This window comes from Solanum verrucosum, unplaced genomic scaffold (genome assembly GCF_900185275.1).
Source record: "Solanum verrucosum unplaced genomic scaffold, falcon-dt-bn FXZP01000100.1, whole genome shotgun sequence".
NCBI lineage: Eukaryota > Viridiplantae > Streptophyta > Magnoliopsida > Solanales > Solanaceae > Solanum > Solanum verrucosum.
In genome coordinates, this window is record NW_026020254.1 from 89,917 (window position 1) to 110,392 (window position 20,476).

The following is a 20,476-nucleotide window of genomic DNA, read 5'->3' on the forward strand; positions in this document are numbered from 1 at the left end:
TGGTGTACCCTACTCCAAAATACAAGTCATATTATTAGAGTTTGATAGACAAATTTGGTTGAGTTTATGAAATGATGAGAAGGTTGATATAAGAAAGATAGGATACAAGTAAACTTATGCAAACGTTATAGTACATATATATTCGTTTGATAGTGTATTAGGAAAAATAATCCACACATTAGTCTGGCGTATTACTAGTATCTTACTTGATACTTTCTTCTAATATATGTATTACACTCTATTGTGTGTTAAGGTGTGTATTGCTAATACCATGGATTTCAGGTATTAGCAATGCAATGGTTTTAATGCATGCATTAGCATGATTAAAGACTGAATTGCCCCTCAAAACCTCTTTAACATCTTTTCCATCATAATAGTGTAGGGTATCTTTATAAATAATTTTTTTTATGCAATGCATGTTATTCTTAATGCATCAAACCAAACAATGCATAAAAATAATCTATGTATAATGAATGCAAGCATAACTAATACATGCATTGCTAATGCAAGCATTACTAATGCACTCTATTTAGTACTATTTTATACACTCTACCAAACGACCACCGCAAAAAAACCTATAGGTTATGGCACAACAAATGATCTATAGTACTATTTTATTTCTTTCAATGAAATGGTTTTAATACATGCATTAACATGATTAAAGACTGAATTGTCTCTCAAAACCTCTTTTAACATCTTTTCCACCATAATAGTGGAGGGTATCTTTGTAAATAATTTTTTTTTATGCAATGCATGTTATTCTTAATGCATCAAACCAAACAATGCATAAAAATAATCTATGTATAATTAATGCAAGCATAACTAATACATGCATTGTTACATTACTAATTACTGCACTCTATTTAACACTATTTTATACACTCTACCAAACGACTACAAGCAAGAAAACCTATAGAGTATGGCACAACAAAGTTGACTTTGGTTGATCTATAGTACTATTTTATTTCTTTTACTCCGTGACTATACTAGGATGAGCTTGCTCACATTGTTAGTTTCAAATTCAAATAAAAAAAGGTTATGGTAGGTTGGCATGTAAAATCTATCAATTTAAGGATGAATTCTCATAATTAACTTGATTTATAATAAAAATTCATAAATCGAATTAACTTATTTGAATCTGAAACATAATAATTATTATTACAATCTTCTTTCTCTTAATAATTGTTAAGGTATCAGTGAATCCAGAATTAATAATTAAAATAACAATATGATCTTGGTAAAATTCTACTTTTTATATTATATATTCACGTATATATGTACATATTTTAAGCTACTAATCTAAACATAATTAATAAGTTCAGTTGAATTCATCGAACGTATCCTAAATCAATCTGTGTGTCTAACAAAGATGTTGTAGTGCGCCAAGTGGCGTGATATGAAGGCCTAACTAGTTGATACTACTTTTTTTGGGATGAATCAAATTAAAGGCAAAATAATAAGGAGGACAAAATGAACCCAACATGCATGCTTAAAAGTGTTATTATCTAGCTTTCTCTTTACATTTCCTCTTTTTCCAAATGTGGTAATAATTTAAGGTTTTTAAATATACTAGATAATGAAAGGTCTGTTACGGGCCCAATATTATATATATATAATAGAAATTTAATTAGTTTTCGGGGAAAAAATTATTATGATATTTTCAAATAAACATGATAGGAAAGAACAATAAAATATCACATGATTCCGTAACTTTTTAACATCATGTCAAACATATATATTTGAATAAAATAATTAAATTAATGATATTTTTTCTATTTTACATAAAAATTATTCAAGAGAAAAGATTAAAATTATGAGTATCAATATATTAACATTTTTCATAAACTATATGAAGCAATAAAGTCTAATGATCTATCTATAGATTAATTTTGAATATACTTAAAAATTGTTTTATAGGTGTTTAACAAACAAAAATAATGACCTACTTGATGAAACTCAGAATGAATTATCTCATTCTTTACAAAGTGATAAAGGATGAAAAGAAAGTTTTGTCTTTATGTTCATTAAAATTAGGAGATCAATTTAGTGTAGTAGAAAAATAATTATTTCTAAAGTAATTTATATACCTGATGAATGAATATTTTACCTCAAATTAAGAGGATTTAAAAGTATTAACAAAAGTTAACTTCAAAACAAAAGGGGCACATCCGATTGACCATTTTGGGAATTAGTTTGAGTTGGTCATTTTTAGATAATTAATTTAGTTTTAAGGTCTATTTGTATACTTTTTTTAAAATTTAAATCAATTTTAATGTGGATCATTCTTATGAATACCCTTATTTGGGGTGGTTTAATTCTTGTTTCTCAATATTTTTTTTAAGTGAAAAGAGTCGTTGGTAAAACTTTCCTAATATTATATTGTAGGAAGTTCTATGGATAGTTTTTTTTTTTTTTTTTGGTAAAGTCTATGGATAGTTTTTCTTAATGGATAATAGAAATTTTAACATTTATTTATTTTTATTGGTAAAATGAATATATAGTTATAATATAATATGTATTGTTTTATTATTTGTATTAATTAAATGAAAAGATTGCATATAGTTTCAAATTATGCAATTTTCTGTATTGTAATTATGCATTTTTTATTGTCAACTTTTTCCTAGATTTTAATTAACTTCAATTAAAATCACCAATAAGTTATATGATCAAAACATGATTAATGTATTAATTTGTATTTTTCGATTCTTATTAGAGACAAAAGAATAATAATATTAAGCGTTAATTGATAACTTGAAAAATAAAATAGGTCATATACTATAATAATTAAATTTTGATTTGATTAATCTTAAAGATAAAAACATTCTATTGTAAATGAGATTCAAAGAATATTTTTTTTTCAATTTTAATTAGGAGGATTTTAAAATTATACTTGAAGAATTATTATTTCAAAATTTAGTGAGCATTCTTAGTTTACTTTATTACTTCATTTGTACATTTTATTTATCATACTGGTTTTTTTTACAATCTTTAAAAAAATTTATTCAAAATTATTTTTATTTATTATTTAATTTTAATTTAATACTATTTTTTTTTTTATCAAAATACATCAATTAGATTAGACTTTATTCTAATTTTTGGAAAGATCAAAAAATAAAAAATAAAAAGAATGGTCTTGAATGTACTCTACTTTTTATAAGAGATGGGTCCCACTTTTTACAGGTGATAGATTCTTCTAGTAAGTTGTCTGATTTTTGGGAAATTCAAGAACTACCACTGCATTATGTACAACTGTTTTAAATTGAGATTTTTACTAAATTGACGAAATTGTCATTCCTCATCATATTTCTATATAATAGAAAAATACTCCCATCATCCAATAAAATTGAATCTTCCAGATCACCTTGTTGTAAGTATTTCTTCTATCTCAATTGATGTAGTAGGATTGAAATTTCAATTGGTACAAAATTTTCCAGTCATTAATCTAAATTTAATCAAATCTTAATACGAGTACTGAAGGTCGAAAAAGTGTATATTGAGTAGTATTCGCAATTGTTGTTACTACGTCTCTCATGAGTTAAAAAGTTTGGCATATACTGATCCCACTCTATTTCCCTTTAGTTTATTGGAGCTAATTTTGGTTGAAATTCTTTTAAACTTTTCACACATACTTTACAACCCAATTTGTGAATACATATTATTCCTCACATTTCTTTTCGGACTTTAAAAAAGTATTTGACCTTTCACTAAAATGGCACTTAATATGGAATAATCATCCTAGCTACCTAGCTAGTGCGTTTTCATTATTCTCATTTATGACTATTTTTTTCTACTAAGTCAATTGTTCTTCTATATATGCTTCATTTTTTAATATATATAGTAGCCCTTAATTTCTTTCTTATTTATTTTGACATTTTTATTAAGGTCGATTTGACTAGCAAGAGTTAAGTTGGATTAATTAAAGCAATCCAATGAAACAATCAAGAATTGAACATGATTAACGTACGAAGGTAGATATCAAAATTAGAACATACAAAGTTAGGAATTTTGGGTAATAAGTTTTGAATTCTAAAAATAAAATAAAATATTGATTTCTAAATACTACTTACATGTTTAAACACGAGAAAAAATCTCTAAGCTAAAGTTATTGAATTTTAACGAGTTGTAAGGGGAATTATAGCTTATCCCCTGCTAAATGGACTTAAAAGATTATAGCTTACGAGCCATTCACCCGAGCCTAATGGAAACGGTTCTTATATCCTTTCTTTCTTTTAATTACTGTTTTTTTTAACTTTTTGGAAAGTACCAATAAGAATATAATTGTGGTGGTATAGTAAATACTTCTTCATTCATAATTAGCTGTTTCGAGTTCGAGTCTCCGTGAATTTATAGTGACCTTTGTTAGGAAGTGTTTTACCTCTAATTTGGACTTTTCGGCATGAATCCAAATATAGTCGGGCTCAACATGGATATCGAACACCGAATAGGAAAAAAAAGGGAAGTTCTTTGTAGGTGGGGCATGGGTAGAGTCAACTACCAGTACACACCTCTCGTCAAAAAATTATATGATATATATAAATTAAATATTAATTATATTGAGTGTAGATTTAATTTTGCATATCTTTAATCATAAAAAGGAAAACAAAAATTCTGACTTCGTCACTCTGAACGGGACTAGGGTGGGGGTATGGGGCACTTTGGAGAATCCATCCAATTTAGATGACATGAGAAGTTTAAGATGTAAGTTTCCGACCTTTGCATGATTGCAAGTACAAATATCTTTTACAACAATATTCGCTAACTTGTCTTGCTGACTGACACTCGGAATGGGACAAAAGTTTTACGTCATACGTTTCAATTATTTGTCTGATTTTAATTTGACATAAAAAAAAAAAAAATTAAAAAAAATCAATCTTGTAATTTTAAATTAAAAATATGTAGCATATACTAAAATAATTCTTAATTTGTTGATCTTAAACATGTTATGAAAATTTAAAATTAAAAAAAAATTATTAAAGAAAATAAGACAAACAAATTAAATAAAAAATACTTTAAAATATGAATATTTCCTGTTACAGTTTGCAAATTGCAATGTGGAAGTATATATATAGGGGCTCACAACTTTTTGAGGAGAGAATTTTTATGCATAATTTGATCCAACTGGAAAGTGGAAATCTTTTTTTCTTTCTCCATTACAGCTAATGGATTCAGGTGTAGTTTCAACCTTTCCACAGAAATAAAACAAGAATTCTCACTCTTAAATTAAATGCCAAAGTTAGCTCGGGGTCAGTGGTTCATCTGAATCTTTCTCAGCAGAATTTTTTTACATTATTTATATATAATTTTAAAAAATATTATGTATATACACATAGTAATAGATATTGAACCCTTTTCGATTAATTCATATATTTATTTTTTTATATTTAAAATTTCTTAATGAAAATTCTGAGAACGACGTTAAAGAATTGAGAATAGTATCTTGTACTATTAAAATTTGCATCTAGCTTTTAGACTACAGATTCGGAGTCCAATAGATGAGCCAAAACATGTACAAATAGTTGCACGGGTGGTACGCTGTAAATTACATGATGCTATACTACTTATTAGTTGTGATTTTTAAAAATAATTATTTCTAATTATCTATTATTTTAAAAGTTGAAGATAAAATTAATATCACAATTTATTCTTAGTAATAATTGTTTTTGAAGATTACCAAATATTCTAATAGAATAAATATTTAATTAAAAAAGAGAGTATATTTTAAGATATAAATTAATTAGCTAGGGTAAAATATTGTTAGGATTATTTTGTTTGTGGATTTGAAAATTAGTAAGCAAATAGTATTATCCTATAAATATTTACATTAGCATTTTAAAATTAAAATTAAAATTATAAATATTACTATATATATATATATATATATATTTAAAAAATGGACCGGTTCGACACAATCTGCAACCCTGCGTACTGCGTAGTGATTAATAGACTTGTTGTTTTAAGGCTCATCAAAATGATGAGTTAACTCACCTAATTTGTCAAAATCCAACATTATTTGGATTGAATCGATCCATATTAACCGCTCTATAAACCAGCACCACAAACTCACATAGTATATTAATAATATTAGGGGAAAATTTATGCAAAATAGCAAACCTTTAGCCTATATTAGGTACTATAGCTATAGTTTAAGAAAGTTGTAATTTGCGGCTATAATTTCTTCAATTCTTGTTATTCGTTTTATTTGTATAATTTACTTGATTTGTACAAATTCAGAATTGTATAATTCGGTTTCTTATTGTATAGATCCAGAATTTGTATAATTCGGTTCCTGATTTGTATAAATCGAGAATTTATATAATTCGGTTCTTGATTGTATAGATCTTGAATTTGTATAATTTGGTTCCTGATTGTTTTAATCTAGAATTTCGTATATGCTTACCCTAGTTATTTGTATACGATTTATGAATAATTCATAATAAATTACCATGTTTGTATTTTGACAAACGAAATATACAAACGTAGTTCTAAAAAATTCTTAAATGTATAAATACAAAATTTGTATATACTTACCTTATTTGCAAATTTGCTAGCGAAATATACAAATGGACGAAAATATACAAACCGCAGTCTCCATAGCAAATAAAATTATACTATGAAGTGCAATTATTGAAACTATAGTTATAGAGTCTTATTATGTCTATTAGGTTTGCTATTTCTAAAATTTTCTCATACTATTAGTAAGTAGTTCTTTTTTAATTTAAAGAATAAAGCTTTTAGACATTATAATTTATATGTAACTAATTTCGGGATAAAAAAGACTAGTAAGTGATTTTGATGTATATTGGAAAAAAGAAGCATCAGAAGCTAATGAATCGTGGAAATAAATAAACACAACTTTTATGCTTTAATTAAATAAAAAGTGACACCGAAAAAATCATTATAGTTGAATAAAGAAGTAATTAAGATGCAAAAGAATGTCCCGTTTTCATTCTTAAACATGGAAGGGAAATTATTAATTTCATTTATGAATTATTGATAATCTTAAAAATAATGATTTTCATTCAGTGTTCGAAGTCCATATTGAAGTCCCAACTAAATTTGGATCGCGTAGTATATACACTCGTTATTATAAGTTACAAACAAATATTGTTAGTTAGGGTTTAATTTACAAATTTGGAGAAAATTTATACAATTCCAGTACAGGTGTAAAACAAATCTAAAGTAATAAATGAAGTTTTTTAAAAACAAAATATAAAAAATTTGAGGCAAGTTTTAAAATTTAAAAACAAGTCAATTATTATATTACCCAAAAATATATTTGATTTGAGATTTAAAAATCAGTCTTTCAAAAATTAGATAATTCTCGTGACCAAGTCATAAATTAAAAGATGCAAATGAAATCAGTAAGAAACTCCACTTAGTTGAGGCGTTCTATATCACGGTAAGGTATAGGACAACTTTGACAGCATGGGCGAGACGTTGTATCATTACTTTAGCTCATAGTGATGGTTATTGGTTAGAGAAACTCCTACAATATTATATTACTTTATATGTATACTAAGTTGCTATTGTATTTCTTAAATACATTGAGTTGTCATCTATTGTTTTAAATGCTTTGTATAAACTGCACTTTTATTGTTGTTTTTACTTTGCATTTGAGTTGAGCATTCATGAGTTGAGTAAAGCTAAGGTAAGTGTTCTTTTGAGATTCCTTTCAAGCTTATGTCATGTTTAGTTTTTCCCCTCGCACGCTCGTACATTCAATGTACTGATGTCATTTGGCCTGCATCTTTTAATGATGGAGATACAGATAACCAGGATCAACATCCAACGCCTCGTTGATCCAGTTGAGCACTCAGAGTCAGTTGGTGAGCCTCCTTGCTTCGGAGGATTCCCTTCTATTGCTTTGTTAGTCGGTTGTTAGGATGATCGGGGGTCTTGTCCCGACATCTCTCTCAGTATTTAGAGGCTTCATCATAGACAGTTAGATATGAGTTCTTTAGGCTTGCATTTCAGATGTTTTGCTATGAGACTTGAGTTGTCATTTTTGCTAATCTAATATTTCTTTAAGTTATTGCATGAGTTGTCCTTTGAGACTATTTTCTCGTATTTAAGTCTTCTGCTATAAGTTAAGTCAGGTCAAGGGTTCGCTTGGGGCCAGCAATGGTTCTCTAGTGTCAGTCCCGCCCAGGATGTAGGCTCGGGGTGTGACAAATACACCCCTAAATTCTCGCCAAGTTTAAGAGTTTTTTCACACTTCTCTCGACTTTTAATTAAGGGCTTCAGGCTCTTGCAAGAGTTTGAGTATTTTAGACCACTTGTTATGTGATGTGGCAAATCGAGGTGTATCTAAATTTAGTTAGTCAAGTAAAACTGTATTTTTAAGACTATTAATAATTTGAGTATAAAACTAATAATTTACGTAAAGATCAAACATGTTTTCAAACTTCTCTTTTTTTCAATCAATAATTTTCGTTTCCAATAATACTCCCCTCGTACTGAAAAAACAATAATAGTATTCCACTCACTATTGTGTAAAAAAAGTAAATACTCCTTTTGACGAGTCTAGCACCAAAATGGAAACTTTTTGAACCTTAAACATCAAAAGGGACCCTCAATAAAAACACACACCAAAACAGACAATTCACTCATTTATGGACGAACTATACCTATCATCTTTTAACGTCGTAGTCCCCATTAATTCCAATTTCATCCAAACTATTATTACACAAATCTTAAAGGTAGTTCGCATACAACTGGGCGAACTACAATTCTTTTTGTTAACTCCTCGTCTGAATATATATTTCTTTCTCAATTTTAAATGTATTGTAAAATCTTTTTGATACATAAAATAATGACTTTTTTCAATAATAAAAGACTAAAAAAACTTGAGAAGTTTTCTCATAAAATAAATTTCACTATTTATTTGCTTACAACAATAGTAAAAAACTACTAAGGTTGACGGGGACAACGTTCCTCTTATGACCAACTTTCGACATAAACTACATCGTTGTGCCATGCGACCTGGAACGTACATGTCTAGCTATTTCATTTCTACTACGCCTAGTACGGTTGACTCCAGAAGTTCTCAAACATGATCATTTTGTTTTTCTTCTGACTCATTTAGCAATGTCGAAAATTCTCTATCTTCTACAAATTTAATATATATTGATGCGTGAAGTCGTTGTATCACTGTCGAAAGAGGGTTTCCTAACTCGTGAAATAATGGTTTTAGTTTCATTTATGAGCATGTTTTTTTGTCCACCAAAATAGTCCCATTCATCATGTTTCTGAAATAACAACCAAGAAATCAAGTGAACATTCAAATATTTTGAAGTGGATAACTAAATTTTTTTACCTTTGAATGCGCATAGCTCCAAAACTTACGATCTATTTTTTTTGAATTCCTCGATGTTTTCATTTTACAATACTCTTTGCCTTTACAAACATCTGGTTCAACTGAATATACAAACTTTCCAGGTTGTTGAGACACGAAGAGTGAATAACCATATTTATTGTTGAAGAAAAAGATATAAAATTCACGTGAGGAAGAAAGGGATATAGATTCATGTGAGCGGAGTTAACAAAAAGAATTATAGCTCACTTATTTGTGGGCGAACTACCTTTAAGATTTGTATAATATTGGTTTGGATGAATTTAGAATTAACAGAGACTAACATTAAAAGATGATAGTTATAGTTCGTCCATAAATGGACGAACTGTCCGTTTTGGTGTAGTTCGTCCATATATATACACGCTTAAACTTCAATTATATTCAATCATTTTATCTTGATTTTAGTTCAATCATTCTTTTAATTTTAACTATTTTTATGTAAAATTTATACACATATGGCTGAAATTCACGTAAAAAGGATAAAATCAGACAAAAATAATTAGAATTCAAGCAGTTATATATAAACTTCATACATAATTACGTAAAATCTGTTTACAATATTTGAAGTTTAATTTTATCAAACTTTAACTTCAAATATGATATATCTAAAGCTAATATTACAAAAACACTTTAAAAATAAATATAAATTAAATAACGATATCAAAACAAGCTCCGTCATATTTATTTATTTTTTGGGAAATAGGATTTCCCACTACTGAAACCCAAACCCAATACAATTTCTTCGATGTTTTAACGTTGTCAGGCGCAATGATTATTAAAGTTAGTGAGCAAGCCTTTCACACTCTTATCATATTCAGTGACATGAATTTTTTAATAATAATAATGTGTCTGGATTATTTTGTGGTGTCTCACATCGTGTTTGAAGTTCATATTAGAGTTTCAATTAAATTTGAATTGCGTATTGTAAGACTCATTTGGGGATGATATTTTCAACAAATTTTTTTTATATATATACGGCTTAAACTCAAAACCTCTATTTAAGAATGAAACAATCTCATCGCTACACCACAATTCATATTGGTGCGGTGTCTGAACTATTATTAACCACTGGCTTAATTTGCACAGCCCCATTCAAGTGCTTTCATTAATTTCTGAATCTAGCCAGTGGAATGATAAAGACACTGCAACTTGCAGGGATATTGATTTATTTAATTTTTTAAAACATAAAATATATAATTATATAGTTAAATTTCTTCATGTGACAATGTTTGTAACGAAAGTTTTATGATTGTTATAGTGAGGTATTTATTTTCTTGCATTTTTTATCTTATAAATGAAAATGAAATACTTATCAAATTTGATATCATATTTCATTAATTAAAATTTAAAAAATTAGTACATTACTAATAAATAAATCTATAACTAATTGATTTAAATTATTATTTTTTTCAAATTTGCGTAAATTTTTTTATAATTGTTGTTTATTTTGTATATTCAAAGTCTCTTAGTTACCAAGACAAATATTAATAGTTTTTCTCGTAAAGTCCAATATTGGGTAGTAATATGTTTCCTTATCAAGATAACTTTATACACAGAGAGACTCAATCGTAATTTTTTATTAAAAATAGAGTACTTATTACCTTATCAAAACTTTTATCGGTAACTTGGATAGAATTCTTTTCTATTTTTCTCTTATATGCAAATGTATATTTCTATAAATATCATTATCAAGTGGGATTAAATTTTTTATTTTACTTGTTTAATCAAATGGACTATAGCTACCATCCCGAAAGTTTTGAGGTACCAACATGAGTTATGGTGTAGTAATATAACTACTTCGTCATTAATTAGAGATCTCGAGTTTAAGTTCTAGTATGGAGAAAATCTTGTTGGAGTGTCATTACTAAATGGGCCTTATACGTGATTTGGATTAGTTGAACCAATACAGACTTCTGAATTTAGTTAGGACTTTAATAGGAATTCCGATCCACGGGTGAAAAAAAAAGTTGAGTTGGATATTTAGTGAATTAAATATTTGTAAAAGTGAATTGAATCATGTGAAGTAGTGCATGGAATATACGGAGAATCTTCCCAAATATCTTATGGTTTGACCATTTGATTTACAATATATTGGCTCATATTTTGGATATACAGTCATTATTATAGATGTATATTGATAATTGATATTTAATTTAAATTATAAAAATATATAAAATTAAAAACGTATAAACGTAAAATATTTAAATATCAATAATTATTTTCTCATAAAGTTATGATCATAAACGACGGACACATGACACCACTTAAATATTTTTTGTTTTGTCTTATATATTCGCAATTGAAATTTATTATATAGATAGCATAAATGATGATTATTATAAATGTCATATAATTATATTTTCCTTATAAAATATTATTACACAATATTTGAGTATGATTGCTATAGATGAATAATTATAGATGGTTTACTGTTATAATAAATGACATTATTACACTATTATTATCACATATACATAATAGCAAGACCTACATAGTAGTATTCCCTAGTCCCCACCTTACCAAATTTAAAGAAATAGAGTTGTATTGTTACTTGTTTTATATATGAAATCATCTTTCTCTAGTTTCTTTTTGGGGAATTATACGTCACACAACGATTTACTAGTTTTAATTATATTTTATATAGATATAAATTAGCACGACAAGAAAGAAAATCATATCCTTTGATTGTATGATTTAATTTTGATAAAAAAAATATCCTTCCCAATCAACACTGCACAATTATTGCTATAGGTTTTCTTTCTACTTATTTATGAGAGGGACTTTAGGTGCTCAAGCAGGCAACAGATTAACATGTATGCTTAACACCTTTAGGGCATTTTTGTAAACAATAAATAAATATGATTTTTTCGTTTTAATTTATTTGTCTTATTTTTTTATATTTATAAGAGGGAGTTTAGGTGCTCGAGCAAACAACAGGTCCACATGCCTGCTTGGGCACCTCTAGGGCATTTTTGTAAATTTCTTATGATTTTTCAGTTTTAATTAGTTTGTCTTATTTTTTAATTTTTATATATTTAAAAATTACGTAAAAAAATATTATACATTATGATAATTGACAATTTAAAATATTAAAAAAAAACATATAAAATATTCAATTGATTCTAATTAATCTATCGGTGTCACACAAAATGAGATAAAAGAAGTAATATGTATTATTCAATATGGAAATTACGTAAAAAATATTGTAAATATCAATAATTAACAACATCTGATTGACTCTTGAAATTCTATATGTGCTACGTACATTGGGACAAATTGAGTAATATATATTATTTGAAAATTACGTAAGAAATACTACAAGTCACAATGATTAACAACTTAAAATATTTAAAAGACATATAAAAAGTTCGATTGACCCTCAAATCAGTGTCACATAAATATGAATAGATGAGTAACATATATTTTTTAAAATAACGTAAAAGTAATATAGATCATAATTAAAAAAATTAAAAATTAAAAGACATAAAAACAATTAAATTGATTCTAGAAAATTTATCAGTATCACATAAAAATTGAAACAAGTAGAGTAACATATATTATTTAAAAATTACAGTATTATAAATCAAATAATTAACAACTTGAAATATCTAAAAATAATATTAGAATTTAATTGGCTTTCTTAATTCTATCTATATCACATAAATTAAGATAAAAATAATAATAAATATTGGGCCCGTGCTAGCATATGCACTTGTGTCTTGTACTAACATACAAATTCCAATCACCACTAATCATCACTATCAGTATAAAACTCTCAATATTTTTTTTTAAATAAAATCAATATTCATTTCTTGTGGAGTGTCTTAGAACATAGATAATAATTATATACGAATAGAACATAGATAATAATTATAAATGAATAGAACATAGATAATAATTATAATATGAATAAACAAAAAAGGTAATTATTCTTGACAAGAAGGAGTTACTCGGATTAGTAAACACCCCTCACTTTCAACCTTAAGGTTGTAAGTTCGAGCCACTAAGAAAGAAAATGTGGGAGCTCCAGGAGGGTGGGAGGAGGGGTAAAAAAAAGAGTAAATAGAATATCTTTTGTTTCCCTTAAATAATTAATCAATTTTGATAAAAATACTAGATTTAAAAGTTTCTTTTTTTTCGAAAAACATATTTATGAAAGCTCAAATTATATAATTTTTTGAATTAGAAAACTTCTTTTTAGAGTATGTATTAGTACACATTTGTTTAACTCGAGAGACATAGATTTGACTTCTCATGATGTCAATTTTCATAATTTTGAGTATTCTTTAATCATTCAAAAATGATTTATAGAACATGAATCTATTCACAATATATTTAGGTTATAAAATTAGCTATATTGATCAAATGTCAATTATATTGCAAATGAAGGTAACACATTCCTCTTTTTTGTTACCAAAATATCATTATCATGACCCACAATCCAATAATAGGGAGACATTAGGAAGGAAAAAGATTCACTTCACATGTAATAACTACTTTAAAACGGTAAACGACCCAAAGCACAGAGCACGGATTGTTTTATCCACAGCGTATTACATCCTTTAGGTAAAAGGTCTGTTCATAATCAAATTCAGAATTGTAATTATGTATAATTAACGAGTACATTCATATTCACATATGTCTCTCTTATTGTTAGACAGTTACTTACTTAATTATTATAGGTACTCATTAATCATTTAAAAATTTTAATTTTACGTGTGGCAACATAAAGACACTCAATGAGGTAAGGAGGATTAATCATAGTACCAATTGATAATAGATTGCTTGAGGTAAAGAGGGCTAGTCATTACTACCGTCTTCAGATTTCACCTAATCATCATCACTGTAACACTCCAGAAAATTTTTGAGCTAAGACTTGAACCATCCTTCGTTGTGAGTAGGATTTTACTAAGGAATTTAAAATTTCTTAAGTATTAAGGTCAGGTCACTAGATGTAGCACCTTGAGTTTCAAAAAGAACTAAATTGGAAATAGCAAAATCTGAAATTTTGCAAGTTATGCTTAAGTTATGAGTTTTGGGTCAACTTGAAATGATCATAATCCCTAGCACAGGATGAGTTAGATGTGCTACAAGATACCGTAGGAAAGAACTTTGAATTATCTTTCCAACACCGCCGAGTTTGCTAAGTTTCGAGGTCGAATGAGTGAGATATGGCCTTTTGAAGTTAGTTGTCCAGTTAAGGAAAGTTAGCCAAAAATAGTAAGGGGTATTTTGGTCTTTTCCTTACCAAATCAGATTTAATTTGTTTTTAGTAAGATTTTAAGGGTCTAATCCTATTAGGTTCAATTTTATAATCCTAAAATAAGCCTAGGGTTTTAGTTGAGAGTTCAAGAAGAGAAAATAGGAGAAAAGGGGAGAGGATCAAGCGTTCGTCGAGATTCTTGCGCCTTGTTGCGGATTTTCGCCATGGGTTTAATCCCTAAGAGGTATGTAAGCTTCCATGTTGGGTTAGTTCAGCCACGCGCTAATCATATTATTTTTAGCGAAATTTCATTCTTGAGGTTGAAAAATTAGAGTTCTTGATAGGTATTTTTGAAATTCATTCTAAATCTTGTTGTGTTGGGATTTTTATGATTTTCTTGAGATGAAATTTAGTTATTTGAGTGTTGTTTTGAGTATATTAGAGTGTAATTATGTTAAGTAATCGAATCCAAGTGATTGGGAAAGAAACTGTTCGAATCTAGGCGAAATAGGGTGAGAAAACGAGCAAAGAAAGTTGTCGGCATTTTCTGGGTTGGGGTCTGGCGCCCCACGCCAGCCAGAGCGCCCCAAACACTCATCTGAAGTTTAGGGGCTGGCCCCCCACGCCACTCAGTGCACAAGGGTCGCCTGCCCCCATCCGTTTTTCATCGTTTCGTCCGTTTGAGTTCTTTCAAAGGGTACATTTACTCCCCTTTGATTCTAAATACTCTAAACTACTTCTAAGCACCTAGAAATCATTCATAACATGATCATAACCTTTAATTCATAATTCAAATTCAAGGTAGAGTTAAAATTTAAATTTTGAGAATTCTTTCGAACATTCTAAGAAAGTCTCTTTGAGTCATTTTGTGGAGTCTTCTACAACTTCTAGTAACTTGTTTCAAACTCGAGTAAGTGAGCATGAGAGTGAGGAGAATGTATTCATGAGTCTATTTTGTCATCATGAGATCTTTCATAGCATGAACCATAACTCTTGAATTCATAATTCACATTCAAGAGAGAGATAAAAGTAGAGTTCAAGAAAGTTTTGAGTTCAATTGTGAATCCTTGGAGGTCTATAATTGATTTGAGTTAAATTTTGAGAAAGTAAGTATGAGAATGAGAAGAGTTGTATACATGAGTTCCATAATGTTTTGTAGACCTATGAGTCAAGTCGTTCATTCCCATAAATTCCGCATGAACTCTAGAAGTTGAGTATCTATAAGAGGAGTAATATCTTCATGTCCTAAGTCTTAAGTATTGAGTTTCTAACCTATTTGAGATTATATTCCCAATCACGGGACTATTACATGTGACCCATGAAGTCCTTGAGTTGGGTTATTCATGTCCATAATTCTGCATGAACCCTATCAGTCGAGCAGTCTTGAGATGAAAAATATCTTTGAGTCCTTGAGTTGAGTAGTTCATGCTCATAATTCCGCATGAACCCTCTGAGTTGAGCATTCTTAAAATTAGTAGTATCATTGAAGTTCTTGAGTTCCAAGTATTTGAGTTCTATCTTTGGTTATTGAAAACCTTGCATTGAGTCGTTCAAGTCCATAATTCGGCGTGAACCTTATTTTAAAAAGTCTTTTACAAATGTTTTAACTTTGTTTTAAGGCTTAAGTTCAAGTTAAGCAAAGAGTAAAGATTTGAAGTTTCATTTCTTCAAAGAAGTATATGAGAACTAAGTATTCCCAAGAAGTTTGAAAATGTTTTCACATTTTGAGAAAGAAAAGGGAACATCGATTCCAAGAGAGTTTTTAAGCTAAGTTTTGAGTAATTATCTCAAATCAAAGAAAAAGTTTTGTTTTTAAAACATATGAGCTAAGTATATTTTTGGGAGTAGTATTGAGCACCGAAATGGGGATGCGAGTTCATATTAACTCAAGTTTCCATAAACCATGTAGCCATCATGGGTATTAATGAGTCATGCTTTTTAGATGATTACATAATTTAAGCTAGTGGATCCACTAAAGTTAAGTGTTCTATATGACGGCAAAGTATATGACAGTTCTTGCAGTGTGGGCAAGACGTTGTATCACCACTTAGGCTCATAGTGGTGGTTGTCGTTTAAAGAAACTCCCACAGAAAATATATTACTTTATTATATAAGTAAAGTTCTGTTTTTATTGCATTTTCTTTAACGAACTAAGTTGCTTTTACTGTTCTTTAAAGCTTTCCATATATTACATGTGTATTGTTGATTTATATTGAGTTGAGTATCCAGATTGAGTACCCAGAGTCGAGTATCATATCTTTGAGTTGAGTATCTAATCTCTGAGTTGAGTATCTTATCCTTGAATACTTCTGAGTTAAGTAAGTTTGAGTAGTTTTGAGTATCCTTGAGTTGAGTTAGTTTGAAAAGAAGTATGTATGTCTCATTTTTATCTAGTTTCAAGCTTATGTTTATGCTTTAGAATTCCTCTTACATGCTAGTACATTCCATGTACTGAGTCAATTGGCCTGCATCTTCTCATGATGCAAACACATGTATTCAGGATCATCAACTGGAGCATTATTGATACATTCGGAAGTTCGAGTTAGCTATGGTGAGCCTCCTTGTTTTCGGAGGATTTCATTTACTTTTCAGTTTAGTCAGGATGTCATGGGTCTTGTCCCAATTTCCATCTTTAACAGTTAGAGTCTTCATAGATAGTCAGTATAGTTGAGAAATATGTATTATTTATTTATTTTATTAAATGTTTTAAAGACTTAAGTTGCCTATTTTATGGCGAGTTGAATATTATTTTTATATTCAAAGTTTTTCATTTGAGTTAAAGTTTTGTATTCCAGTTTCATGAATTTTATTCAGTTTTTCAGCTTTTGCATGCTTAAGTTAGTCTTCCGCTTGTAGTCAGTCAGGATGAAGGTTCGCTTGGGGACCAACAATGATTTTTAAGTGTCGGTCACGTCTAGGGTGTAGACTCGGATCGTGACAATCACTTTACACGATTCTCCATACATTAAGAGAACAATTTGAAGATTACATGTTTGAATTTCAAGTAGTAGTGAATTAACTCGTTTGTTTTAATTGTGATAAACATGGTTTCTTGTCACTAGTATTTATAAACTTAAGTTGATTGCACAGTGAATTTGTTGATGTGCACATAAGTTGGTCTGAACAATAGTATTAAGGAAAAAACACAAACATTTACCCTTCATTTGGACATGGTTGTCACGTATTCTTCCCCGATGTATCATATTGCATTGTTTTAATAAATACATTGTTTGAATATATTTTATCATTTTTTTTGTCGTTACATAATGTCATACATCAACAATTTCGATAACGACTTGTTGACACCAAATCAATCGTGACACAAAATAAGCCTTTTTCGTTGCTATCTAACGATGAATTTAGACGATACGAATTACGATCCAATAAAATATATATATCAATCAAAATTAAACATGATATATAAATTAATAACACAATACAATACAATATAACGGACCGAACAAACCATCCAAACAATCATTTAGAGTGTGTTTGGTATGAAGGAAAACATTTTCCGAAAAATGTTTTCCAATTTTCTCATGTTTGGTTGGGTTAAATGTTTTTCAAATCAACTCATTTTCCTCAAATTTAAGGAAAATGATTTCTCTTTAAAAATTAAGGAAAATATTTTCCAAAACTCTCCTCCAACTTCAAATTACAAATTTTTTTGTCCCTACCCTCAAACCACCCCCACCCTCCCCCCCAAAAAAAAAATAAAAAAACTTAACGTTTATCTTTAAAAACTATCTTTAGCTTCAGTTCTTTATTTTTTTACCCCACCCTCACCCTACCCCAAGCCCCTACCACCCCCTCCCAAAAAATAATAATTAAAAGTTGTTTTTTAAAGATATTTTCAATTTCAAATTTTTATCTTTTTACCCCTCCCAACCCCCTACCCTCAACCTCCTACCATCATCCCACCACCCTCCAAAAAAAAATATAAGTTTGGTTTTTGAAAAATATTTTCAACTTCAAAAACATTTTTCATTCATAAATCAAACACTAAAAAATCGTTTCCCGAAAAATATTTTCTACTCACCAACCAAACATGAGAAAATAAGTAAAAAATCTACTTATTTTCTAGAAAAACATTTTCCTTCGTACCAAACACACCCTTAGTCTCGTGATGGTTAGAACACTTTTGTACATGATCACCAACATTATTGAATTTTTATAACAAAATTAGAGTTAATATCTCAGATGGTCACTTAACTATGCACTATTTTCTCAGAAAGTCACTCAACTTTGGTTTTTTACTCAAAAGTCACTCAACTACGAGTTTTTTTCTCAGAAAGTCACTCAACTTTGATTTTTAACTCAAAAGTCACTTAACTATGAGTGTTTCACTTACAAAGTCATTCAACTATGAGTGTTTCGCTTACAAAGTCAGTCAATCTATTTAATTGATTTTTTTCATTAAAACTTACAAATATGAAATTTTATAACTAACTAAAATTATAAAAAATAAAAATATATTCATTTAGACCATATAATAACCCAATCCGTTAAAAATATATTATTTTAAACTGAATTTACTAACATGAAATTTTTTAAAAATAAAAGTGTATTCATCTAAACCATTTAATTAATTTAACTCTAGTACTCTAAAATCAACAACATGTAAAGACCATTTACCAAAAAATAAATGTAAAGAACAAATTTTAATTAACTTAACGGTAGGAGAAACATTAGTAACAAATTCAAGTCAGTATTTTTTTATCACTTCTTTTTGTTCCTTCATTATGTATCGATGTTAAAAATTCTGCATCATTCTATCCTAATATTCTAAATTTTGAATTTATTAAAAAAGTAATTTGGTAACTTCTATATTTTATGAACAATGCTTGGAGATCGCTATATTCACACACAATTGGAGAAAAGGGATAAAATAAAAGGTAATATTATATTTTTAGTGGATCGGGTTATTAAATGATTTAAATGAATATCTTTTTATTTCTTAAAATTTTAGTAAGAAATAAAAACTTCATGATTGTAAGTCTTAATGAAAAAAAATTAATTAAATAGATTGGGTGACTTTGTAAGTAAAACATTCATAGTTGAGTGACTTTGTAAGTGAAACACTCATAGTTGAGTGACTTTGAAAGTGAAACACTCACAGTTGAGTGACTTTTGAGTTAAAAATCAAAGTTGGGTGACTTTCTGAGAAAAGAACTTATAGTTGAGTGACTTTTAAATTAAAAATCAAAATTAAGTGATTTTCTAAAAAAAAATCCATAATTGAGTGATCATTTGAAATATTATCTCACAAAATTATAAATATCGTTCCCACAATGTGGATGCACAACGCACGTGAACAAAGGCCCACTAATGGAATGAACTACTTATGGGTATCCCTCACTAAAATCATAATAGTAATAATAAAAAAATAAAGGCTTAAGTCATTTGTCACACCTTAAAGTTATCCGCATAATTCACTTAGACATATCAACTGAGGCTAGTACCTATTGAACACATTTATTTATTTAAACTTTATTCCTATTAGACACTTTTTGGTAATCAGCAAAAAATGTAAAGTGCATGTGACACACTCTCAATGGCATGGCAAAATGCTTAATGAAAAGACGACATATGGCAAGTGGTCCCAAAAAATTATAGAAAATAATTTTTAAACTTTAAAAAATAAAATTTATTTCAAATACATTTCAATCTTTTTTTCTTATATATAAAAATATTGAAAATAATAACACATACTACCCCACCCCCTTTCTTCTTCATCTTCTTCCCTTATCCCTGCAAAATTTCATTTCTAAATCATAATAAAACTTAATATCTTATCAAATTATTTACCGATTCAGTTTTTTTTTAAAAAAAAATTCATACCTAAAACGTGAGAGAAATATATAGAGAGAGACACATACAAGAGTGATGAAGAAACGGAGTTTGTTGATGGATAATCATTT

At 28.4% G+C, this 20,476-nt stretch overlaps 1 protein-coding gene across 1 annotated transcript in view; it reads right to left on the bottom strand.

The window, feature by feature from the left end:
* Positions 1 to 2,136: 2,136 nt before the first annotated feature.
* Positions 2,137 to 20,476, bottom strand: part of LOC125833252 (protein ALP1-like) — a 48,629-nt gene continuing 30,289 nt past the window's right edge. The window contains exon 4 of the mRNA XM_049512403.1: positions 2,137 to 2,146. The gene's annotated coding sequence lies outside the window, so the exon portion shown is untranslated. The remainder of the gene's footprint in view (positions 2,147 to 20,476) is intronic.